At 44.9% G+C, this 25,737-nt stretch overlaps 1 long non-coding RNA gene across 1 annotated transcript; it reads right to left on the bottom strand.

Moving 5' to 3' along the window:
- Positions 1-103: 103 nt before the first annotated feature.
- LOC112922866 (uncharacterized) lies at positions 104-25,737 on the bottom strand. Its single transcript, XR_011997977.1, has 6 exons — positions 25,475-25,737; positions 22,137-22,321; positions 18,071-18,168; positions 16,492-16,680; positions 14,054-14,170; positions 104-1,135 (listed from the first exon to the last, which is right to left on the bottom strand). It is a non-coding gene; the product is annotated as an uncharacterized lncRNA (long non-coding RNA).

Genomic DNA, 25,737 nt, shown 5'->3' with positions numbered 1-25,737 from the left:
CCGCCCCCACTCGCTGGCTGCTGTGTTCCCCTTGCTGCCACTTTCTTCTCTCTTGCAGGCTGATTTAAAACACTTTGAGTTAAAACAAAACAAAACACTTTGAGTTTGTTTTGTTTAAGATTTTATTTATTTATTCACAAGAGACACAGAGAGAGAGAGAGAGGCAGAGACACAGGCAGAGGGAGAAGCAGGCTCCATGCAGGGAGCCTGACGTGGGACTCAATCCCGGGTCTCCAGGGTCACGCCCTGGGCTGAAGGCAGACGCTCAACCGCTGAGCCACCCGGGCTGCCCCCAAACACTTTGAGCTTGAAGGAGTTTGTGTCGAAGTGTGACTGCTGCTGCCCCTTGGGCTCCAGGCAGGGACGATGCACCCGGTTGACAGGGGACAGCACTGCCCCGGGTGCCCCAAGGGCCCCGCATGCTTTTTACATGGAGATGAGCAGCCACTTGGCTCCTTCTGTAACTAATCACCACTGTTGTTGAAATATTACTACTTCCGTTGCAACCACTAATGCCCCAAATGAGGAACAGGCGCTTCGGGGTGACATCAAACATAGGATGGTCACTTCTCATTTGCCATTCCCAGCCCTCCCAGTGCACATCCGGGGAAGGCCAGAGTGACGGCTGGGTCAGGCTGCTGCCTCTGTTGGCAGGGTGGCAAAGGGGCCGGGATCTGCCCATCTCCTGCTTGAGGATTTCAAATGTACTTTATTTCTCCGATCATAGCGTATTTTAATGGGCACCCAGTGCTTTTACTTGGCATCAGTTACGAGTTGGTTTTGAAGCAATTCAGTATTACACCAGCTGGGATGATTACCGATCTCTCCAGTGCTTTGGGGTGACTGCCAACTGGGGACCGTTTCCATCCTACTCCAGTTCATATCGCTGTGTATATATGTCCATGTGGCAACACAGCAAGGGCTCTACTGGCTAACAGGACCTCCTCCTACTTGTCGTGGAAATCAGAGGTCCAGTTCCTTGGCTGTGCCTTGCCGTCGTTTGCCGAAAGCTTTGAATTTGGAGGTGACTTAGCGTTTCTGGCCAAAGGAAACATCATCAAGCTAAAGCCAGAGCTGCAGCAACCACAGCTGCTGGTTTGATGCAACTTCAAATCAAGTCCACCTGCAAAGAGCCCTAAAAAACAAAACAAAACAAAACAAAAAAAAACCTGTCTCCTGTTTAAATCAGGGGTGCTTTGCTGATGAAGGTTTTGGGGTACATAATCTGAAAAGATGTATAGGGAATGAATACAAAGAGCATATGCCTTGGAGCCCACGTTTGAGTCTTATCTTCATACCTCACTAGCTGTGTGAACTTGGCCCATGGTTTGCCCTCTCTGAGCTTGTTTTCTCATCAAAAAACACAAATACTAATAATACTGGATTGTTATGAGGGCTCAAAGGAAGGTGGATAGGTGATTAGCACAGTGCCTGGCAACCAGGGGGGGATCCATAATGAAATGATCATAGTCATGTTGATCCTGGTGTCTGGTGCCCTTCACAGACCGCCCTGCGCACACACACCATGCCAGACACACCTAGTCCCTTAGCACAGTGATTAGCTTATAACTTACTCTTGTTTCTCATGGGCCCTGGATCCTGGGACACCAGATGGAGGTCATGGTAATGACAGCAACCAAACTTTGCATTTTCCTTCCTGGTTTATAAAGCACAAACACCCACGCTCTATTCAATCCACATTGTAGGGTGTATGTGTAGTATCATTTTTTCCAGAAAAGAAAGCTAAGGCCCTGAGGGGTTAAGCAAGGTACCCAAAGTCACACAATTTACAAATGTTGGATCTAGGACTGAAGTTCAACATTCATTCTCCTTCTCCAAACTTCCTGCTACCCAGCACTCTGAGGGTAAGCACCCTCATGCCCCCTAAACAGTTACCATGCCCCATGTCCCAGGGCTATCTGCTAGGGAATTAGCTTAATTACCTGTGACAATGTAGAAACAGCTATCAGTGGGTTACCTCTCCCAGATAAAACATTTGTATTTGGATGGGGGGGTGGGGCTTTTGTTGACTAGCCTTGACCCAGAGGATTTACTATAATGGAGACTTTCAGGTCTCGTGTGGTGAATTACCTTAATGCCCTGGATGACTGCCTTTCCTTCCTATGTAGAAGTCTTGTCACACACACGGCCACATGAAATAAAGGGGAAGCATCACACAATTGTAAACTTGTCATAGATCTTTAACTCAGTAGGACATAGCCCAGTGGTTGGGCTTCTGTGTTCCAGACTTAACCCAATCTTCTTTTCCAGCTGGCTCAGCCACTGGGATCTGGCCAAAGGGAGTGAGTTTAACCTTTCCGGGCTGAGCTAAAGGAACCATAATCTTTTCAATAACATCCACATCGCATCTCATTTGTTCTTAACGACATCCTGTGAGGTTGTATGAGTTAGGTACCATTTTCCCTTACACAGATGAGGATGCTGAGAGATCCAGAAGGCTTAACTAAGTTGCCCAGGATCCCAGGCCAGCACGCACTGGTATCCAGATCAGTCCTTCCCTTTTAGAATGGTGGATTTTCTACTCTTTCCTGCAGACCCTGCACTTCCTGGGTGTGTATGGAATGAAGCAACTACAAGTTTATCCTCCCATAACGCTAGGCACTGGCCAACCCTTGACTCTGCAGTTGAAGCAGTAAATCATGGAGACTGGAAGAACCCACAGAGACCACCCTGTCCACTACCACGTTGCATTCGGGTGTGGACCCTAGAACTCCGCTATGATGTGGGTTTGGAGAAAACCCAGAGACAACTCCCTCCCATATGGAAGCAAGGAGAAGCAAATGCTAGCTGTCTTTGTAGGTGGAGGGAGAGGTCAGGGATTGACCTAGTTATATAGTCTCTAAGGATATAAAGGGTTAACTATGTCTGTCATCTCCCCCTAGGACTAGCAAGAAATTGTGGGTTTAAATCCTAGCAGGAAAATTCAGGATTAGCATTAGAAGGAACTTTCTTTTTTTTTTAAATGTCAATTTTATTTATTTTTTTATTTATTTATGATAGTCACACACAGAGAGAGAGAGAGAGGCAGAGACACAGGCAGAGGGAGAAGCAGGCTCCGTGCACCGGGAGCCCGACGTGGGATTCGATCCAGGGTCTCCCGGATCACGCCCTGGGCCAAAGGCAGGCGCCAAACCGCTGCGCCACCCAGGGATCCCTAGAAGGAACTTTCTAACCATGAAGGCCACAAGAAGCTGAAGCAGATTCATATGAAAGAGGAGAGGAAGCTACTTCTTTGGAGAGCTGTAGGAAAGAGGTTAGCCGCTGGGTAGGGAAGCATACCCATCATGAAGATGAGAAGATTGAGGTGTAGGATTACTAGATTTCCCTTTGAGCCTTGTGGCTAAAAACTGCTAGAAGACACCATATAAACAGAAAGTGTAACTACACTTATTTTTAATTGAATAATCATTGCTTCCAATTTGGGATGATTTCAACAATGCCCCTTCTTGTATTTCTATTTTTACTCTCCAGGGGGAAATTTGAAGTTTCCTGGTAATTTATAATTTTAACCACAGTTTTCCTGAGGCAGTAAGTTTATATGGGAAAATAGTTTACTCTGAATCTTAAAATTTTTTCTATGTTATAATTTGCCATCATACTAAACACACATGTTATTATCTCATAAGCTCATAATTGCTGACTCCTCTAACCCCGACATCTCCAGAACAGGTAGTTCTTCTTCAAAGAACATACCATTGCAATATTGGTACAAAATTCAGGTGCCCCTATATGACAGAGAGAGGAGTTTAAAGAAATGGAAATGACACCCGAGAAACAGAGAAATAAGGACATTCTGTGATCCTGAACTTTGAAGCTTTCTCCTCCGTGGATTGTGGATTGGAAGATCCTGTCCTTCATGTATGCAGATGAGGTTGCTGACTCGTACCCAGGGGGCATGTGCTCCCAGCCTTTCTGGGAGGCAATGGGTTTACACAAATCCAGACGTACTTTCTCGTCCTCTCTCCCTTATGTTTATGAGATGGCTCCCAGATGAGTGAGTGGAGGCTGGGGGTACTGAATCACCAGCCTGCACGGGTAAGCCTATGACCTTATTTCATCCTGAGCTAGCCAGACAGCATGAACAATAAGCAATTGAATCATCCATCAAGACTATATTACAGGATAGAGCCGTGCCTCCCAACATCTCATACGTGGCACTCGGATACAACAATGCAATATAATGATAACACAAAGATAACAATCTGGGATAAATAGATAAGGTTATTTGCCACCAGCCAGGTGACTCCAGCCACTCCAGACCTTGGCTGGATATGCAGTAGCTGGAAAGGCCAATATTTTGTAGCACATATTGAGAGGCTCTAGAGTAGAGCAAAATGGCTAGGGTAGAGCAGGCCCGGTGGGAGAGGGCTCTGAAGTTAGATAGCTTGGATTCGAGTCCTGGCTTCGTCACTTATGACCTTGGCTGAGTTATGTAATCTCTCACTGTCTCAGTTTGCTCACAGATGTGAAGGGGTTAATAACAGTACTTCATAGGGCTGTTTTTGTTTTTTTGTTTTTTTTTAAGATTTTATTTGGGGATGGGGGGTGCACCTGGTTGGCTCAGTTGGTTAAGCATCTGCCTTCAGCTCAGGTCATGGTCCCAGGGCCATGGAATCAAGCCCCAGATCAGGCTCCCTGCTCAGTGAGGATCCTGCTTCTCCATCTTCTGCTCCTCCTGCTTGTGCTCTCTCTCTCTCTCTCAAATAAATAAAGTCATTTTTTAAAAAAAGATTTTGGGATGCCTGGGTGGCTCAGCCGTTGAGTGTCTGCCTTCAGCTCAGGGCGTGATCCCCAAGTTCCTGGATCAAGTCCCACACCGGGCTCTTTGCATGGAGCCTGCTTTTCCCTCTGCCTATGTCTCTGCCTCTCTCTCTGTGTGTCTGTCATGAATAAGTAAATAAAATCTTTTAAAAAAAAAATAAGTAAATATGGGACGCCTGGGTGGCTCAGTGGTTGAGTGTCTGCCTTCAGTTGAGGGCCTGATCCCAGTCTCAGGATCAAGTTCCACATCAGGGTCCCCGCAGGGAGACTGCTTTTGCCCCTGCCTATGTCTCTGCCTCTCTCTGTATGTCTCTGGTGAATTAATAAATAAAATCTTTAAATAAATAAATAAATTTTTTTAAATATTTTATTTTTTTAGGTAATCTCTACACACAACATGGGATTCAAACTCACAACCCTGAGATCAAGAGTCACATGCTCCACCAACTGAGCCAGCCAAGCACCCTTTCATGAGGCTGTTCTAAGGATTTAATGAGTTAATCCATGTAAAGTGTTTAGAAATGTTTGGCACAGAGCAAGCACTGTGTAAATGGCAACTACTGGGGCTCCCGGGTCTGCTTCCCAGCAGAGAGGAGCAAACATAAACAGCGCCATGCTCCAAATCCAGTTAGAATTTGCAGTCAGATGATTTATTGTCTTATCAGAATCTGTGCCTCATCTCTTCTCTCTCACCCCTTCCTATCTCCCCTTCCTTAATGTGGCTGTGGATGCCTGAGAGGTAGTAGTCAAGGAAGATAGAGAATTGACCTGGGAGCAGGAAATTCACATGCCGATTCTGGTTCTTGCACCCACTCCAGGTAGGCTCCTGCTGGATATGTCACCTCACACCTCTGGCCTTCAAGATCCTCGTGGATTGAGAGACAGTGGTGGACCAGATGACTGCAGAGGTCTCTTTCTGCTCTAATATGCCCTCGGCTGTTCTGTGGTACAGAATTATATAGTACGGCATGTGTGTGCCCAGTGGCTAGGGCCTCAATGTGCAGCACCAGTGTCTAGGATGATTAAAACAAAACAAGTTCATGTTTACTGTAGATCAAAACACACCAACACATCCCCACCTGCAGTAAGAACTTCAATTTACCAATGTTGCCCTCCCAATAGCTGAATTCTAAATTGGAGCCTTTTTTACTTCAAGAATAAATCTGTAAATATGTCTCCTAGGTAACATCTTGTTAGCTTCCTTACTGAAAGCTCTTGAAAATAATAAAACTGTATTTCTGTTTAAAAAGTCAGTAATTCAGACATCTCACTTAAGCCTCCCACCCAATTAATCTGAATTAGTAAAACATGTTCATTTCTGCTCAGATGAGGACATTGGCTAAAACACACAGATTTCTAAGCATCCATGAGAAATAGAATTTTTAAAATGCCATTTCCCAGCATCTGGGGTTATTCTTTCCTAGGTCTGTTTTATTTTGAGGTGTCCATAACAGGTATATCCTTCTTGCTATTAAAAATTAATATTTTAGTCCAAATAGTCACTCAGAAATAACAGCCAGAGCAACATCTCAGTTTAATCCTAATGGTGACAAAAACTATCTCCCACCTTCAGGATGGAGGAGAATTTGCTGTCCCTTTAGCCTACCCTTGGGGGAGGATGGTCCCCTGGAGCCATTTCTCACACCTCCTGGAAACCAGCTGTATGGCTCTTGCAAAGCCACACCAGAATGTCCCAGCAGAGGGGAGGCAGGGCAGAGACCTGTGGCCTGAAGGATTTAGCAGAACAAAGTCCCACGGAGCAGGGCCTGCAGCTTTACTTTGTTTTCACTGACAGGAGTGCCCTTCCTCCGTGAGGCCCAGCCCAGGCCTGTGTGAGAAAGATTTCCTGGAGTGTGGACACCTACCACAGGCTCAGGACACTGCCAGTCCCACCCAAAGAGTAGAACAATGTTTTTGAAGTCTTGGAGAGAGCTCTGACCTGCCCCTCAGGAGCAGATGGGCTGGCAGCCTGGAGCAGAGCCAGGTCCAACAACTGATCATCCGCAGAGGCATTTTGGGGGGCTGCGGGGGGACAGTAGCTTGCAAGGACCTGCATCCTGGAGGGGGAGGAGAAGGGCAAGATGAATGTGGCCAGGACTTTTATTGCCTGCTGCCTTTGACAAATGACGATGGTTAGCAGAATGAGTTCACCAGCAAAGAAAACACAACCTTCAGGGCAGCCATGGAGCCCTTTGAGAAGTGTATTTTGGCTCTCCTAGTAGCACAGCTATCACCCAGAGAGAAAGAAGCAAGCCCCGGAGTGCAGCCTGGACCAACCAGGAGCTCCCAGGATTTGATTCCTGTGGGAGATGAATAACGGCCCCCAAAGATATCCAGATCTTAATCGCTTGGAGCCTGTGAATGTTACCTCATATGGCAAAAAGGACTTGGCAGGTGTGATTAAATTAAGGATCTTGCAATGGGGAGATTATCCTGGATTATCTGGGTGGGCCCCAAATGTAATCACAGGTGTCCTTATCAGAGGTAGGCAGAGCTAGATTTGACTCCAGACGAGAAGGTGATATGATGACGGAAGCAGATTGGAGGAAGGGACCACAGGCCAAATGACAAGGCAGCCAAGAGAAACTGAAAAAGGCAAAGGAAGGGTCTCCTCTAGAGCTCCCTAAAGGAACCGGTCCTGCTAGCACCTTGACTTTCATCCAGTGAAACTGATCTCAGACTTCTGGCCTCCAGTAAGTGCCAAAAGATTATAAATGTATGTTGTTTTAAGCCACTAAGTGTGTAGCCATTTGTGTCAGTAGTAATAGGAAACTCAAAAAGTTCCTGTGGAGGTCAGGGGGATGCTTCAGCTGCAAGGTCTCCCATTATGGCAGAGGGACTCCTGAATGACAGAGAGGAGCATCAGTGCAGGTCTGAGGAGATATTCCCACAGCCTGAGCACCGCATCTTTGGGCAATGCTAGGAATGTTCACAGCAGGGATGGTGGAAGGACACTGTCCTCTATCAAGCACCTATGTGTGCTTCACTGTTCACGTATTCTCTTACTTAACCCTCAAAGCAAAGATGCTAGCATTTCATTTTCTGATGAAGACATTGAGCTCAGAGACTTCACTTGCCCAATGTCACACAGTTGGTCAGCAGTTCCCCAGGGATGTTCAGTTGTACACCCGACCTTGCGTACTCCTTCCTTAGGAATCTTCCAAAGTAAGAGATTAGATGAGGCAGTTGCTATGGCTGTAGTTCCAAGGAGTCCATTCATCCATCCATCCATTCATTCACTAAATGAATTAGCACCTCCCAGTATTAGGTCCTGTGCCATGGGGAAAGAATGACCTCCTGCCTCAGGTCACTTACAAGCCAGGAACACTCACAAGACAAGTTATGTGGGCATTTCCCTCTAAAAAGCCCATCACGAGGCTGGCTCCTGCTACGCTGTCCACATCTTAGAACAACTTCGTTGGAGTTCATTGTAGCTTCTGGCCTCTCCCGAACATGTCATTCTAAGAGTCTCTGATGGTGACACTTCCATTCACTTTCACTCATTTTTAGGTTCCATTGGATAATCTCATTTTTCTTCTGGGAAGTCTTTCCTGATATTCCTCTCTTTCCCCACACCTGCTCACTGAGGCTGGGCCTCTTCCCGGTTTCTTAGAACCCAGGGCTCCCATCTATGATGATGGTCCCCACACCTCATTATTTATTGTGCGATGTCTACAGGTTTCCTGTAGAGAAGCAGAGAAGCTCTACCAGCCAGAATAGTACAGCCCCCAATGCCCACACCCAAATCTCTGGGGCTATGCCTAAGAAATCGTTACTTTACCTGACAGACGGATCTTTGCAGATGGCATTAAGGTGACTAAGCAGTGGGCCCATGTGGAGATTATTCTGGATGATGCAGACAACTTTCTTTGATTGGGATCAGAGAGATCGGCTCCTCCCTCCCCCCAAGAGGAATCAGCCTCCACTGTGAGGAGGGTTTGGTGTGTTGCTGGTTCCCGCATGTAGGGACCCAGGCGCAAGGACTGGAGGCAAAAAGGTGGCCCCTGCTGACTGCCAGCAAGGAAAAGGACCCTCAATCCTCAACCACAGGAGACCAAATTCATCCGAGGGCATGGATGAGTGAGCTTGGAAGACAGTCCTCCCCATAGCCTCCCAGTTAAGAGCCAACACCTTGAATCCAGCCCACAGAAGCTGGGATGGAGGCCCCAGCTGTGGCACGTCTGACCTGGAGACTGATACAGTGCATGTGTGCTATTTGAAGCCACCGTGTTGGGGCTCCTGGGTGGCTCAGTGGTTGAGCGTCTGCCTTCAGCTCAGAGCGTGATCCCGGGGTCCTGGGATGGAGCCCCACATCGGGTTCCCCACGGGGAGGCTGCTTCTCCCTCTATGTCCCTGCCTCTCTCTGTGTGTCTCTCATGAATAAATAAATAAAATCTTAAAAAAAAAAAAAAAGGCCCATCACTCACCACAGGCAAGGACAACTGGCACAGAGGATTGTGCACAACCACAATGAGAATAATTTTATTTTGCCAAGGAGGAATTAAGGCTTGGCCTTGTTGGTGACTTGTCAGAACAGAGGGAAGAGGAATCAAGATTCTTCATGCCAAGGGGAAACCACTGGTTTGCAATCGGAGAGTTTTCCTGGAGGTGTAAATAAATAAATTTCCTTTGGGCCCCAACACACCCTGAACACCAAGGATGAGTGTTGGTTAATGCCAGTTTAGGGATATAGGCTATGGCCGGGAACAGTTGTGCTAAACTTGATCCAAAGCTTAGCATGGACTAACTTCTATCACCTCAGGCTCTGTGAGAGGCAAGAACAGGACCTAAAACTTGGGCCTACATCAGCTGCTCTGTACCTGGGGTGTAACAGACAGGCTCTGTTGGGTTCTTACTGGATATTCCTCTCTTCTTGTCCTTGCCCAGAGATGATGCTGACTTTGTGTCCCCTGTGGTCTGTTGTTATTTCAGATAGGATGCTTTCAGTTGCAAATAACAGAAAATCCAATCCAAATCAGCTCAAATTACCAAGGCATTTTATTGGCTCCATTTAACTGAAAAGTCTAGGAGTAGGGCTGGCTTCTAGGGAGGCTTGTTCTAGTGCCTTAAACGATGCAACCAGACCTTCTTTCCCTCTCATTTCTCATCTTCATTTCCTCTTCAGATTCTTCCCACATGACTTTTTCTCATCACCCCCCAAGAGGGCTGCTAGTACCCCAAACTGAGTCTTATTGGCCTCAATGTTCTGACAAGGATGATGTTCCCAACTGAGAGCCAACCAAGAAGGCCAAATGTAACGCACTGATGGTTGAAAGCAGATCACACACTCCCTATCTAGGACTGGAGGTGGAATCATCTAGGTGCACACAGCTAAGGGGAAGAAAGACGAGTCCCAGCGAGAAACTGGGGATGTTACTAAGAAGGGAAGGGGAGAATGGATAGATACTGGGGAACCAACCAAAATGTCTATGAAATGTCTGTAAAACTGATAGAGTTTTGTTGTTGTTGTTTTGATCTTAAATGAACAAATTTTCTACCCTTCTTAATACTTCCTTGAAATGAATAATCTTGCAAGGGCTTCCTTAATTGGGTACTTATGATATCACATACTCCTTAACACTCCAATGAACAGATTTCATCTTCATTAAGGCGACAGAGCTTTTAGATGTCAGCTCTTCCCTCTGTTCCCTCTCTGTGCTTCCCCTAAAAGAAGTAGTGCTGAAATATTGCCCTTGATTAATCACAGGCCAATTATCTAGTTTGTGGATTATCAGGACTCCTCCTTTCTCTTCTCTGCCTTTTAGCCATCCCCCTGCTCATTAACAAGCCTGCCTGAAAAGATAGGGAAAAAAAAAAAAAAGAAAAAGAAAGAAGGAAAGAAAAGAAAAAATAGAACTTCAAATCAGCCAGTTTAGCATCTTACCAACCCTGGAAAATTTTTTGAGGAGGAAATTGAAAAGAAATGATGGCATGAGATTATCTTGAATTTCTATGATCTGTGATAATTTTATTGACCCCTTCTCAAAGGCCCTTCCACCTCTACCCTCATCCTCCTTAGACACAGTGAAAAAAGCTGAATTCTCCAGAACAGGCACATTCCTTAGACATCCAGACATTTCAAATAGCTCTACTCCTATTCTCTCATTTCCCTTGTATCTCAATAACTTCTTTAAATAAACTTTTTCTTTTTTTAAATCAAGACATTTGCTTTTGAGATCTGTTGGAGGGATAAACTCAACCCTGCTGCCTAAATTGAGAATTCAGGCCCCATGTCTCAGTTTCCTAGAGAATAAGAATCAGATAAGCATAGTAGTCCTTGCTAAATCAGGTGAACAAAGTAAAGGGGGTCATGGGCAAGGTGGGGCCACTGAGCACCCCTCCCAGCAAACCAGAGTACCCCCATCACCTGCACCAAGCATCTGGCCACCATTTCCACTCACCACTCACATCTAACTGATCCCTTCTAACTCTGGTAGGCTGGACTAGAATGGTGATGATCTCCTAGGGCTTTGGTCTCCTCAGCAGAATTTAAACAAAAAGGAAAAGGGTATCTTTTCTATTTTTCAAAGAACATTTTCCCAACATCTAAAAACACATTATTTCTCTTTGGGATTTGTCTTTCTCCTAACCATACCTGGTGGAACAGAAACTATAACAAAATAGACTGGTGGCTTATAAACAACAGAAATTTATTTCTCATAGTTTTGGAGGTAGGGAAGTCCAAGATCAAGGCACCAGCAGATTTGGTGTCTAGCAAGGGCCCACTTCCTGGTTCATAGATGGTCGTCTATTTGGCTTTTCACTATGTCCTCACAGGGAAGAAGAGGACAGGAGCTCTCTGGGGTCTCTTTTGCAAGGCCACTAATCCCATCATAAGAACTCCACCCTCATGACCTAATCATCTCCCAAAGGCCCCACCTCCAAATACCATCACGTTGAGAATAGGTTTCAACCTATGAATTTTGTTGCAACATGCACAGTCTGTAGCGGGACTGCCACTTCCTTTTCCTGGCCATGTGGCTTGGCCCAAGTGGGCAGCACATTTATAGGCAGAGTTAAATCCCACATTAACAACCTCTCCTAGCAATGTTTGGAAGGGTCTCAAGCAACCCATGTCCTTGGCAACGTAGTGGGGATTGTTATCATGGCAGCATAATGCGGTGCTAGGCTCAAAAACAGAAAAAAATGGACTCCAGAACACTTCTGCATCCAGCCCTGTGGCCAACTGAGGCAAGTGACAACCTCTCTGAGCCTTAATTTTCTCATCTGGAAATGTGAACCCCAATGAACCTCACAGCATTGATCTGAGGATCAAATGCACTAATGCACAGAAATGTATGCAAATTGTGCTCCAAATTTGGATCCTGATAATGACAATCACGATGCCAGCATACATGCCTGCCTTCTAATGGCCACAGACAGTGAGTCAACTTGGGAGCAGGGCACATCCCATACTGGAGCACCCATGGATGCCTTCCCTCGTGTGGGTAATTGGCTCCATAAAAATCCAAGTTCCAACTCTGCTCAAACTTGGTTGACTTCACAGCTGCCTCTCATCCCCACTGAGGGACATGTCATCTTCCCATTGCCCATCATTTACAGCTCCCTCTGCCAACTGAGGATTGAAAACATCTGTCTTTGGCTGTATGATTTCATTCGCTTCTCCGGTCTCATTATGACCCTGATGATCAGCACCAGGCACTGTGCTAAGTGCTTTACATATACAACATTATGTAATCCTTATTTGTAGGTGACAGTATAATAAGAGTTGTTGTTGTTATCCCATTTTAACATGGAAAGAATCTGAGGCCCAGAAAAGATTAGTAACTATAACTTTCCCAAGATCACATGGCTAATAAGAGACAGAGCCAGGTTTCAAAACTGCCAGGTCCTGCACAACTGTGCATTCTCTAACCATTGAACTTTACTGCCTCTCTGTTCCCTTTGCCCAGATTGCAGGGAAGACTCCAGCAGGTTAAGAGGGACAGTCGGGCCTACCTTCTCTGGGCCCTAGAGAACGGCTAGAGCTTCCTTCCTGGATCCTGGCACCTCCTCCTTGAGATGACTGGGCCCCTGGATCCCACTAAGTTTAACGCAGGACCTCTGGATGAGAACCTACTCCCCGACCCCCACCCAACAGGTTCACAGATAAATGGATGCCCAGGAAGGGAATAGATCCTTACATCAGCCGGGTCTCAGGAACCTGAGGATTAATTGCCCTGCAAGCAGCTCGTTAGAGGCTGTGTTGGCAGATGAGGGGAGCAGCAATAGAATCAGCCAATTAAGCAGCCAATGGTGCTGAACTAAACGTGACCTCGTACTTAATTGTGGATGTTGTTTCTCAGCAGTTTCTCACCAGTCTGGGTTTGGGAGAAAGAATGGGACGGTGAGGGGAGGGTGAGTGGCAAGAGGAGACTCCCATTTCTTTCTTTCTTAAGGAGACAGTAACATCAAGGATTCAGTGATTTCCAGCACAGCACAGTTGGGGAGGGGTAGTCTGTCTCTTGGCTGTAGCCCCAAGGCAGCAGGCAGATGACAAAGGGACAGGGCCTTGTCAGTTAAATGAAACATTCCCAAACAGGCCAGAGAACCAGACTCAGGGCCCTATCATTAACGGGTTGGGGGACAGTGCCAGAGCCAGGAGCCTGGGCTACACTCTATACAGAGAACTCATGCAGTTTGAAAATGTCCCTTTCCTCTCTACGCATGCCACCAGCATGATTAGGGAGCCCTGGGCCCCTCCACACTTTCTTCCTAAAGCACCTAGAGCACCATATTCAGAAGACGAGCCTAGGAACTCAGTGGGATCAGCGGCTCTGGGGGCAGAGGAGACAATAAATGCCTCCCCACCTGCTGGACTCCAGCCAGTGTACCTCACCAGCGCATCCGCAGCAGCTGTGAGGGTGCTTCCCAGAGCTCCCCCTCAAGAGACAACTTGCCTTTGAGCTGCAAGGAGTGCATGAGCCAACAGTCTCCAGGTGTTAGAGCCTTCAGGCCCCACCTCAGCTCTGAGGCCAACTCAGGCAGTGACTGAGCACCCAGGAATACTAGGGCCTGGTGGACTCTGCTAAGTTGGGACTCCCCTCACAGGCAGCCTCTGCTGCAGAGCTCCCTGTTGGGTTGGCTAAGACTCGGCCAGGTCTGTTATGTTCCAAGGCTCTCCCTACCCAACTCTGCTTCCTTACCCTTTTATCTTCCCCGGAGTCTGTCAAGTCTGTCCAGGCTGTCAAAAAAAAAAAAAAAAAACACCATAGCCTGGGGAGTGTGGGGGGGGTGGGTGGGTTAGACAACAAGACATTTATTTTCTTACAGATCTGGAAGCTAGAAATTCAGGATCAAGGTGCCATTAGAGTTGGTTTCTGGTAAAGATCCTTTTCCCAGCTGGTAGATGGTCACCTTCTTACTTTGTGCTCATGTGGCCTTTCTTCTGTGGAGGGAGAGAGAGAGAGAGAGGCTCTTTCTCTTCGTATAAGAAGAGGCCTAATTGGACCAGGGCCCCATCTATATGATCTCACTTGACCTTAATTACCTCCTTAAAGTCTCTACCTTCAAATCCCAGACTCCCAGAAAAGCAAATATGATCCCCAAACTTGAGATGTTCTAAACAACAAGGGGAAAAGGCTGGAGAAAGTTTTTACTTCTCAAACGTAGATTCTAAGTCTGCAGAGGTTTCTGACAAGGCATAGACATAGACTGATTGCCTCCACAATGAGTGAGGTGCCAAAGGTAAGAGGTGTGGAGCCTACCTTGGGAGCAGTCTGTTGAAGGTGGGTTTGGGTGATGAAGACACATGGAGAATAGAAACACCAGAGATACAACCAGACAAGGAAACCCAGAAGAGGGAGAGATTATCTCTACTTGGGAGGACCCCAGAGAACTCTTTAATACAGGCAGCATTGGGGTTTGGTTTTGGATGATAGGAAGGTTGGGCATTAAAAGCAAAGGAAGAAGCAAAGGGGATTCAAGGCACAGTGACAAGCCCAGCAGCATGGAGTGTGTGGTGCTTTAAGACAAGGTTAGAATGACAGAGTGTATTTAAATACTGGAGGACTTTGTTTTGTTTAAAGATTTTATTTATTTATTCATGAGAGACACAGAGAGAGAGATGCAGAGACATAGGAAGAGGGAGAAGCAGGCTCCATGCAGGGAGCCCGACATGGGAGTCGATCTGGGGACTCCGGGATCATGCGCTGAGCGGAAGGCAGACGTTCAACCGCTGAGCCACCCAGGTGTCCCTAAATAATGGAGGACTTTGCTAAAATATTTGGATTTTGTTGGTATTGGGAAGCCATGAAAGGATGCCTCCATAGGAGTGATCCAATCAGAGATTTAGAAATACAAATTCTTAGCAGGTCAAAAATGTAGGGATAAGAGGTGAGTAGAATAGTTACAGGCTTTTCTAACAGTGAAAACAGAAATGATAAGGGCCTGACTAGATCAGAGAAGAGGCTATGAAAAAGAAGGGTGAGGTCAGAGATTTACTACAGAGGAGAATGACCAATAGGATCTGACATGGGACAAGGGGATACAGAGAAAATGTTGGGGTCATGAGTCTGAATGATCTACAAAATAACCTTAGAATGGACTGAGTCGAAAGGGAAGAATATGGGCTGAGATGAAGGCAATTGGACATGGGGTTCTGAAGTCTGGGAGAACAGTAAGATTAAAGATAGGATTCTGGAAGTCATTCCTACTGCCATCTTCACACTTCCGGTTCAAGTGCTGAAAAAGAAGGGAGAGAAAGTGAAAAGAGAAGAGAGAACCCAAAACCAAATCTTGAGGCAGCCTCCATTTACTGGAACTGGGTCCAGGGAATGATTGAGGGGACATCATCAGAGCATCATGGGGCAGAAGCTCTGGAAAGAGTTCTAAGTAGAAGGGATGGTCGACAATGACAGTGCATGCTATAGAGAGGTCACTTCACAAAGGATAAGGATCTGGATTATTGAGAGACTACAGGGTGGGGTGGGGGCACATTGGGGTGGGACCAAAGATGTGACAGGGAAGTGAGAGTTGTGGGCCGAGGACAGTCCTGCTGGATTGAGGTAGGACCTACAGGCAGGGAAATGAGGTAGGGAGGGCTGACTCCTCTCTCAGGACGTTTGAAGGTCAAAAGGAGGGAATCCCTGGGTGGCTCAGCGGTTTAGCGCAGGCCTTTGACCCAGGGTGTGATCATGGAGTCCTAGGATCAAGTCCCACATCAGGCTCCCTGCATGGAGCCTGCTTCTCTCTCTCTGTGTCTCTCATGAATGAATGAATGAATGAATGAATAAATAAATAAATAAATAAATCTTTAAAAAAAATCAAAAGGAGAGAAGGCAGTTTATGTAACAAAGCCTCAAGAGTTAATCTAAGAACATAAAATTTTAAGAATTTTTATTTGAAAATAACTTCAAATACACAGAAAAGTTGCAGAAATATAAATTGGACACAGAACACCTACGTTTTGCTTAGATCCACCTATTGTTAACATTTTGCCCATTTGTTTCATCATTTGCTCTCTCTCTTTATATATACGTAGACATATATGTAAATAAGTGTTTACAAATATCCATATGTTATATAAAACATTTTTCTGAATCTTTGGAAAGAAAATATGTACATCATGGCTCTTTACTCCTAAATACATCAGTGTGTATGTACTAAGAACAAAAATATTCCCTTACATAACCACAGTATATTAATCAACTTCAGTAAATTTAGTATTAATACAATCCTCTCTTCAATTGACCTGATAATGTTCTTTACCTCTTTCCCCCCCAAACTGAAGTGAGCGGGCAAGCTGGCCTTTCTTCATAGATTCTCAGCGCTGTAGCCCCTGGGGTGGGGGAGGGTCTGGGCCAAGGCGGGTGGGCTCCTCCATTAGCAAGCACTTAAGCTGTATTTCAGTTGCCAATGGCCATGGTTCATGAGAACATAGGCAGGATCTAGGTCTACCTAGGAGGTGAGCAGAGGTCAAAAGATAATTGTGTAGATGTGAGTCAGGCTGACCTCCATATCGGTTATACTCCTGGCCTGCATAAGTTGTTATTTTAGAAGAATTCCTTTTGGTGTCCCTTCTCACTTTTATGAAAGAAAAAACATTTACCAGTCTTTTAAGGCTTGTTCAGCTGAGTGGACAGTACTTTACACTGGCTCTGTATTCTCTTTGGGCAAAGGATGCATTTCTGAGCCTACATTGAGATATCCATGTCTTTGGAAATGGATCCTTCATGGAATTCAAAGCCATCTCAAGGACTTTATTATTTGCTTAAATGGACAAATTGCTGAAGCCATTCTAGAAAGATGATATGTTTCTGCTAATATCTTCAGTGTTTGGCCTGTGAGGGATGCCTTCAGGTTTTTATCCTTTTCGATGCTGTTCACCTCTCACCTTGGCCACTTCTAACTCTGAGACATAGTATATCTGGTACTTTATCAACTATAAACACAAAAACCAATGTGACAAGAAGGTACAAACAGAGGTGTTTCTGACCCGAATTCTTTTATTATTTTTTTTTTCCGAATTCTTTTAGTAGGATTATTTGGCAACATAGAAATTTGTTCTGCCTAATACCTCTTTGTGGGTCTTGGCAATCCCATTATTTCACATACTTCTTTTACTAGATGAAAGTTATATATCCCATTGTATTTCCTTTTTTGTGTTGGCTGCAAGAAATTTCAGAGCCATATTTACTTAATATGTCAATCGCAACAAATATATTAGCATAGATGGTTCTTTTGTTTTATCTCCATCTACCATATCTATGTATATATTTGGCTTTTCTTCTATTTATATATATCATCATTTCCCATATCTCTATGGTTATCTATGTATAAGTATCTTTCTACATATGATTTTCTTGTACATATTTCCTTAATATTAAACATCCTAAAGTCATTTTCGGAAGCAAATGGGTGCCTCATAAATACATCATTCCTTACAGGACACTTGTCTCATTCTAGCCACTTATTCTATCCCTTTCACATATAAAAGCAAGTCTAAGACATTTTCTCTCATGCTTGTTAACTACCCCTCCTGGTCCCAACTATAAATGGCCTTGCCACAGAAGGCAATTTGGTTTGGGGCAGGAGCTCTTAGTTAAAATAGAAACTTCTCTTCTTGGATTACATCCTGGGTCCCTGTGTTTATTCAATTTCTTCTGGAGTTCTGATGCTGACATAAACCAAAGGGAATGTTGGTCCAGAGGGGCACTACCTTCCCAAGCTGACTTTTATAAGAGAGGAGAGAAAGCCTGGTCTTGGGGAGGTGGATGCTCCCCCAGCCACAGCAGAGAAAGATGAGAGGATTAGAGGGCGGAGTTTCCTCACAGGTGATCCTTCTTACCAGTGGGGACTCCTGATTGATTACTGGCTGAGATCTGAAGAGTGGAACCAAGAACATCAATAGACAGGTCTGTGAGGAACTTTCAAAGTGTCTTCTCCCTGTGAGATAGAAGATATCCCAAGTCAGGGGAGATACTTTCTCTGCTGGTTGGTTCTGGAGCCAAGGCTCTACTGGCTTTCTGCATGTTTCTAGGAGAAAACAGAGAAGTTTAAAAAAAAAAAAAAAAAGATACATAGGGGAGGTCATTTTGCTTTGTCTCCATATAAAATATAATAATAAAAGCTAACATTTGTACAGACTTTTCAAGTGTCAGGTATTTTCCCAAGCACTTACACACACACCACCCAATAGATAAGTATATTATCATTATCCCCATTTTCCAGAGGAGGAAACTGAGGCTCATGAAGGATAAATAACTTGCCCAAGCTCACACAGCTAGTAAGGTGGCAGAGGTGGCTCTCATACCCTGGAAGTCTGGCTTCTGAGTTTGTGTTTCCTATCCCTGTATTATAAACTCATCCAGCAGCCAGCACACAACTTTCAGATGGCCCCTATCCCACGCAAGCCAGAGGAAACAGACCTCCTGAGTCCCAAACAGGGTATCATATTGCTCTCAAGTCCCTGAGAATTCCAGAGAAAACTTGTTCACTAGAATTGTGTCAACCCATTTTCTTTCCCATGGGCCAGAGACAGTATAAAGTGTGCTGATTTACAGTCTAGCTGGAAGTCTTTTTTGAAGAATTTTAGAAACATCACTCTTCAAACTTCTAGAAGAAGGTAAGAATTTAGATCACATATTCATTTGAAACACAATGATTAGGGGCCTAGTGCATGCCACACACTTTGCTGGGTCCTGGAGAGATGATAATTCGGCTTCAGGGGTCCCTGCTCTCAGGACACTGCCAGTCCCAGAATATGATGCAAGGGGATAAAGAGGGAAGGATGCTTCAGCAGGTAAAGGAAAGCCTGGGTTGGGCATCCCATCCTACTATTAACCAACCACCGAGATAGGCTGTCTCATACATCTCTAATTTTTCAAAGAGGCATCCAAAAACTGCAGGGAACACTTAAGATGATTTTATTCAGGCTACTGAAACAGGGAGAAAGCTTATTAATGAGGAATATATCAAAGAAAAGGAAGAGGCCTGAGGTTTTACAGGCAGGTAGATAAGGGAGTCAACCCCAAGTCTTACAGGAGTCAAGCAGAAGAATTATTTGAAATATTCGAGGGCAGACAGGGTGATCCTTTGCAGTTAGCCATTTCCAGGGCACAGGGTGGGGAAGGGATTTCTCAGTTGTTGCTGTTTCCTGGAACATGGGGCTTCACTTAAGTTCAGTATCATCACAGGGCTGCATACTTCCAGGATGCGCAAGTGTATAACCAAGGGGTACCTAAAACCACAAAATTAACTGGAAAGGCTTCCCCAAATATCTATTTTTACTTGAAATTGTGGGGACAGAATCACTACTTTATATAAAACAAATACAGAAAAGAATTGAAATATTTAGGATTTTAAAGGTAAAATCGTCAAAGAGTTCATCCTTGACGTAGGATTCTGAAATAGGAACCTGTTTTTCTGGATCATTTGGGGTATCTCCATAGAAGTTGAGAAGTTATTTATTCTTTTATTGAATTCCTACAGCAAATCTGATAATACATGTTTTTTATTAAAGCTTCACGGGGATCATATTATCTTTACGTCAGGTTTTATTTCTTCATGTGCTTCCATAACTGTCTTTTTTCTAACCTTAAAATTTTTTTAATGACAAATTTTTCATTCTGGAATATTATAGAAATATTGCAAGGATAGTATGGAGAGTTCCTGTACATCCTTTACTTGTTTTTTTTTTTTTTTTTAAAGATTTATTTATTTATTTATTTATGATAGACCGAGAGAGAGAGGCAGAGACACAGGAGGAGGAAGAAGCAGGCTCCATGCAGGGAGCCCGATGTGGGACTTGATCCCGGGACTCCAGGATTGCGCCCTGGGCCAAAGGCAGGCGCTAAACCGCTGAGCCACCCAGGGATCCCCCATCCTTTACTTGTATACCCCGTTTCTACTAATGTTAACATCATTTTTTAAAGATTTTATTTATTTATTTGTTTATTTAAGAGCACATGACCACACTCTTGAGCAGGTGTGAGTGGGGGGAGGGTTAAGAGGGAGAATCTCAAGCAGACCCTGTGCTGAGCACTGAGCCCGATGTAGGGCTCCATCTCACAACCCTGAGATCATGACCTGAGCCAAAATCAAGAGTCGGACACTTAACTGACTGAGCCACACAGGAACATCTAATGTTAATATCTTACATAACCACAGTACATTGGTTAAAACCAATAAAATTGGGAGGCCTGGGGGGCTCAGTGGTTGGGCACCTGCCTTCAGCTCGGGGTGTGGTCTTCAGGTCCTGGGATCGAGTCCCGCATCGGGCTCCCTGCATGGAACCTGCTTCTCCCTCTGCCTGTGTCTCTGCCTCTCTCTGTGTCTCTCATGAATAAATAAATAAAATCTTTAAAAAAAACATTAAAATTAATGTTAGCCATTGATATTAACTAAAATACAGACTTGATTTAAATGCCACCCATTTTTCCACCAATGTCTTTTACTGTTCCAATATCCAATCCATGATTCCACATTGCACTTAACACATATGCCAGTTTTTTTTAAAGTTTATTTTTAAGTAATCTTTACACCCAATGTGGCTGAACTCACAACCCTAGGATCAAGAGTCACATGCTCTCCCACCTGAGCCAGCCAGATGCCCCAACATACATGCCTTTTGATTGAAAGAATCTTTCATGAGGCCTACTAAGTGCCAGGCATCATCCTATGTGTTGGAGAGCCCCTGAACCCCAGAGCCCTGGTTTATGGACATATAAAGGACACTGTGGGGACAGTGGCTTATTGTCTGCCCTGTCCTACTGAGATGTGAGGAGTCTTTATGACCAAGGACTGTGGGTTTGAGTCTGAATCCTTTTGCAAACAGACGTGCCAGCTCTGGTGCACACTCACTGGCTATCAGGGAGAGGCGTCTTGGTGCTGGGGTGGATGGGTTTCCCAGCCCCTGCTCCTCAACTCCTGGCAGCATTTCTGAGCTCGTGGTGGGACCTCTATGAGTCTCCCCGTTGGGATGTCCCTCTGGAGCCCCGTGCTGAAAGGTTAGCACCTTTGAAATTAGATAAAGGGCATCAAGACACAGCTGTGTTTGTTTTATAAATTAAAGGGGCAAATCATTAAAAGAATTGTTTTCCTGAAAATAAAGAGATTAAACAGGTCTCTCTTCTCCCCTGCTCCTCACTCCTCTTTCTCCAGTTTGTCTCCAAAGGACTCCAGCTTCATGTTAAAGAGCAAAGAATTATCTCTGTTTCAATCTTGGGGACTGGCTGGCTCCATAACAATTATAATCTCTTATCTGAACCCGCCTGGGGCAATGGGGCCACTGAAGCCAAATTCTTTCCAGTATTAACTGCCATTCAAATGGATACAGGAGAATAATTGAGCCAGGTCCTTTAATGTTGGGCTAGGGGGTGGCCCAAGGTGATTCTCAAACTCCCCTGTTAAGGACTTTTCCCTTAACCCACTTCTGTAGAAAGTTTGGTGCATATTGGAAATTTAAGATTTTAATACACGTAAGGGGGAAAGAGGACGAAACAAGCATATGAAAGTGCTTAGAAATCACCTGACACTCAGTAAGTATTCAGTTAATGTTAGTCATTGTTACTATATTTCAGAGGTCTGTGAGGGACATTTGTACTTAATTAGGAAGACAAGGAGGAGCCTACAGGGTTTTTTAGAAGGATGACATGGTTGGATTGGGATGGTGGTCTTCAAGGAGTTTACAAACTAGTAAGTTCTTAAATCATGCACACAGAACAAGACACAAGGTAGTAAATACAGTAATTAATTAATAATAATACAAAGTCACTTTACCTGCATGATGTCATTTCATCCTCCCATCACGCCTATCTGGTCACCATTACTTTATCCCCAGTTTACAGAGGGAGAAACAGAGGTTAAGAAATTAGTAAAAGCAGAGCTCAGAGTCCAGGTGGTATCCTACATACCCTTCTCCCAGGGAGGTGTAGTGGGAGTCCTGTCTACCCACCCACTCCACAGCCAGCTCCATCCCAGCACATCCTGAGTGTTGGCTTCTCCCTTTTCTCTCAGCTGGGAACAACTTGAGGGCAGAGTCCGCGTCTTCTCACCTGGGCATCTTGAGAGCTAGCACAGAGACCGACCTGTGTGGAAACTCAATAAAAAATTGTGTCAAATAAGGCACAGGTTTGCCGGGATGGTTCAGTAAGAAGAGCATTCATTGGGTGTAGAGATTACTAAATATAATAATATAAAATAAGCAAACGAAGAAATACACAAAGGAATGTGAGCCCCCAGACATCCCTGCCTAAGAACTCCTGGCGTCCTTGTTCTTTTGGCTAATCTCATGCTCCTATTTCTTTTTCTGGGACGAAGGGGTGAACCTGTGGCCTATTTTACCAAAACATCATGGGCAATTAGCAATGGGAACTCTAAAATGCTCAGAGAATGCAAAAATGCAGCCAATGTAATTAACTGCGGTCTGTTCCCTGACCTCCATAATGAAAGAAGATCCTTAATTTTTTTTTAATGGGAAAATAAAGAGCTTTCCCCCATCAAACCAGCATGGATGTTCTACTCCATGAGCAAATGCTGAAGCGGCCCAGGATGTCAAGATGGAAAATGGTCTCTCAGCCTGGAGGTTTCTAGGGTCAATCTATAAAGATAAGTGCTCTGTGAGATTTATTGTGCCTGTGAGAGACTTAGAGAACTGGGATAAAGCTCACACTCTGCTTGTAGCACAGGCAGTGTATGGAAGGAAATGAACTCTCCCAGTCAACAGTAACAAGATGGGTTCTTCCAGAAGACAGTAGAAATTCTTATGGGAGGACCCAATGTTGAGCTTTTGCTCAATTTCTGGAGCTCCCTCCAGGCCTCTGAATTACCCACCAAGAAATCCCTAAAGAGAAATTAGAGAATGAGGAAAATAAGGCAGTCCACTTTGTATGGTGCAACAACAACAAAGCCCTACATGTTAAAATCCTAAAGGGCCCGGGGCACCTTGGTGGCCCGGTCAGTTAAGCGTCTCACTCTTGGTTTCAGCTCAGGTCATGATCTCAGGGTCCTGGGATGGAGGCCTGTGTCAGGCTCTGTGCTCGGTGTGGAATCTACTTGGGATTCTCTCTCTCCCTCGCTCTCTGCCCCTCCTGCTCGTGCTATCCCTCTTTCTCTGTCTTAAATAAATAAATAAATAAATAAATAAATAAATAAATAAATAAATAAATAAATACTAAATGGCATGGAATGAAAGACTAAGCAACCCTCAGAAAAGTCCCAAAAGCCAGGCTGAGCCCGGCCAGCATTCTCCTGAGGGGAGGCAACCCTGCTACCAGCAGCTGGGTGAGGAGCTGGGAGACAGGTCTCCTTTCCTTTCCTTCTACAACACTTGACCACCTCCCTGGGGCCTAAGTAATTTAATGATGCAGAACTTCCCTTTCCCCTAATATTGAGCTCAAGCTAGGCCATTTCTAGTTCCCACAGGCATGTGCAGGTTTGAGCCACTCTGTGCTGCTGTGAAAGCTTCAGGCTGGGATTTGGAACACAAGCAGAACAGGGGCCTCTGGGTTTAAGAGGCTGAGTGGGCAGCAGAGGCTGACGGTTTGCTACTGTACTGCACTCCAGAAGACAGGCCTCTCTAGTGCACCCAACCTAAGGCAGTAGCCAGCTGAGAAAAATGAGGTTGGTTTCAGCTGGGCATTTAACAATTGTTTGCCTCTTAGCTTATTTCATGCTATTTTATTTTATTTATTCATGAGAAACACACAGAGAGAGGAAGAGACATATGCAGAGGAAGAAGCAGGCCCCATACAGGAAGCCTGATGTGGGACTCGATCCCAGGACTCCAGGATCACACCCTGAGCCAAAGGCAGGTGTTTAACCACCGAGCCACCCAGGTGTCCCTATTTCATGATTTTTTTTTTAATTCAGCTTTACTGGGGTATGATTGACAAAATTGTAAAGTATTTAGAGTGTACATTATGGCAATTTGGTATCCAAATAAACTATGAGAAGATTTTCCCCCTGCTAGTTAACTAACATATCCATCATCTCACATATTTACTTGAGGAAGAGTGCACACAAGTGGGGAGAGGGGCAGAGGAAGAGGGAGAGAGAGAAGCTCAAGCAGATTCCCCACTGAAAGTAGAACCCAACGAGGGGCTTGATCTTACAACCCTGAGATCATGATCTGAAATGAAATCAAGAGTCAGACGCTTAACCAGCTGAGCCACCCAGGTGCCCCATCACATATTTATCTTTTTTTAATGAGAACATTTAAGTTCTACTCTCTACTCAAATTTCAATCACATGATAGTGTTATCGACTATCATCGTCATATTTTACATTAGATCTTTGTGCTTTTTATAATGAAAAATATCAAATATGTAAAGAAGTAGAGATAGTAATATAATCAACCCCCCTATATTACTCACTTAGACTCAACAATTAACAGGATTTTGCCACATTTGCTTTTTCCTTTTGCACCTTTGCTGAAATGTTTTATTTTAAAGCAAATCCAAGATCGCATGTCATTTCAGTCCTAGACACTTCAATCTTATTTCAAAAGAAATAAAGACATGTCTTATACAACCACAATACTATTATCATGCCCAACAAAATAAACAATAGTTATTTGGTAGCCTTCAATACTAAGCCTCTCCCTCTAAGGAATGATACCTTGGGCTTAGAATCAGGGCTACGGAAAAGCTCCCCCAGAGCTATTTAAGGGGGAAGAAATTCTAGCCACAAGTTTGTTCTCCAAGCCTCAACCCAGAATCTTTGCCTTTGTTTTGCAGGGGAGACATTTCCCATAAACGTCTGCCTTACTGGTCTTGCAAAGACCTGGTAGTCTCCTACTCCCTCAGCCTCTCAAACAGGAGCTTGAGCTCTCCTGCTATAGGAGCATCCTCAAACTAGAGTGTATCGGAATTATCTGGGAGATTTGTTGAAATAACAGATTCTGGGCCCCGCCCCCAGAGTTACTAATTCAGTAGGCCCAGGGCAGACTTGAGAATTTGTGGCTAACAAGTTCCCAGATGACAGGATTCTGCTAATCCTGGGACTACACTTGCAGAGTCACCAAACTACAGTCAACCACACAAGTGGATCTTTGCAGGACAAATCTAGAAGCCAGCACTGCTGTCCCCGCCTGTTGGCTGCCTGCGGCTGTGGCGGCAGCTCTCCCGTGCGGAGAGCCATCTGTGTGCGGGCAGGGATTTGGGATCTCTTCATTACCCTAGAGTTATTCCCACTGCTGACATACTTGGGCATACATCAATTCCCACAAATTGGGTTTCTGGTGCCTTTTTACCTGGTAACAGGGCCCAGCCTCGCTCTGCCATGACCAGGCTCCTCACCTGGACTCCATTCCTTGACGGACCAGAGTTCTCATCCTCCAGGCTCAGTGTCTTCCAGCTGGGTAATCTCGCACCAGGTCCTTGACTTGTCCTGGGGGTTGGCTGGCTTTCTCCTGTCCCTACCAGGGTACCTGCAGCAGTTGTGAGGGGACATCCTTTCCTGTTGTCTTCTTCTAACACACACAGCGCAACGCCTTTTTCTAATTCATGCTACGGT

This window comes from Vulpes vulpes, chromosome 16, assembly GCF_048418805.1.
Source record: "Vulpes vulpes isolate BD-2025 chromosome 16, VulVul3, whole genome shotgun sequence".
NCBI lineage: Eukaryota > Metazoa > Chordata > Mammalia > Carnivora > Canidae > Vulpes > Vulpes vulpes.
Note: the sequence above shows the minus strand (reverse complement) of the source record. Positions and strands in the feature narration are given on the sequence as shown.